Raw genomic sequence first — 1,409 nt, 5'->3', positions numbered from 1 at the left:
AGGGTGAAAGATAATGGTAAAGTTTCATTTTTCTGCAGGTGGAGATCCAGTTTTGCCAGCACCACTTGTTGAAGATGCTATCTTTCCTTCATTGTGTATTCTTAGCAATTTTGTTGACTATCAGGTGGCTGAAGTTATATGAACTCAAGTTGGGTCTTCTATTGTGTTCCATTGATCTGCATGTCTATTTTTGTGACAGTACCATGCTGTTTTAATGACTATAGCTCTGTAATATGATTTGAGATCTGGTATGGTGATTCTCCCCAGCATTGCTGTTTTTGACCAAGATTGTTTTGCTGTCCAAGGTCTCTTATGATTCCATATGAATTTTAGGATGATTTTGTCAACCTCTGTGAAGAATGTCATGGGTAATTTGATTGGGATTGCACTGAATCTGTAAATAGAATTGGATGATTCTTGTTTAGTCCTGTTCAATAAGAATATTTAATTCTTTGTTGATTTGTGGTAAGAATATTTTTGTTTAGGTACTGAATATAAATAACAATTCTAAAATTCTTATTGCAAGGGCAAAAGGTACTTTAAAAAACTAATACTTAAATATAATTTTATATGATAAGGTTATTTTGTTTTAAATTGACTTGTAGTTCTAATTGTTGCAATATGAGTTAGAGAGGTGAATATAAATAGTGTCTCCTCTAAGAGAAGCAAATGTGAGAAAATACTGAATTCTGAGTGTACTGACCAAACTGACTCGATTTTGGATAAAGTAGTCATTTTAGAAGCTTAGCCATACTGTATTTCTAGTTCAAGGACTGTTTTCAGAAACCCCAACCTCTTTCCCCCTTGCCTCCCAAGAGAATGCTGCTGTGGTCACTTGCTCTCTAGACATACAGTGAACAAAATTATTATGATATGACTAACTGCTGATTTTGGCTTCTGTAACTTGCTTGTTTTGCTATTTTAGGGCACCTTGACATGTAGACTGAGATCACTCTCTACCCTGTTATTCGGGGACCACCCTGTCAACATTCCTTTTGTTGTTTTTAGCTTTAAAAGGGCCCCTTTCCCTCCCTGTCCCCACTGCAGCTTTCTAACCCCATGCAGTGACTGCAGTCCATGCTATCTTGAATAAAATCTCTTATTCCAATCTAAATTGAATCTGGTGGTCTTTCCTCAGTAATCCTGGGGTCCATAACAATTGAAAATATTGAAATCAATTGAAAAATACCTAAAACCTGTTGAACAGATGATTCTGAATATACAGTTTTTATTTATGAGGCTTAATAAAGATATTAGTGAGAATAGATCTAAAGTAATTAAATAATCATTTAGCCATATTTCTTCTGAAGTTATCTATAAATGAAGTTTTTTTGATGAAACCTGTAAATCTTTCAAAACAATTAGATTTACATTTTGATAAGGATTAATAAGATACCCATATAATGACA

This window comes from Nannospalax galili, unplaced genomic scaffold (genome assembly GCF_000622305.1).
Source record: "Nannospalax galili isolate Female #2095 unplaced genomic scaffold, S.galili_v1.0 scaffold10072, whole genome shotgun sequence".
NCBI lineage: Eukaryota > Metazoa > Chordata > Mammalia > Rodentia > Spalacidae > Nannospalax > Nannospalax galili.
Note: the sequence above shows the minus strand (reverse complement) of the source record.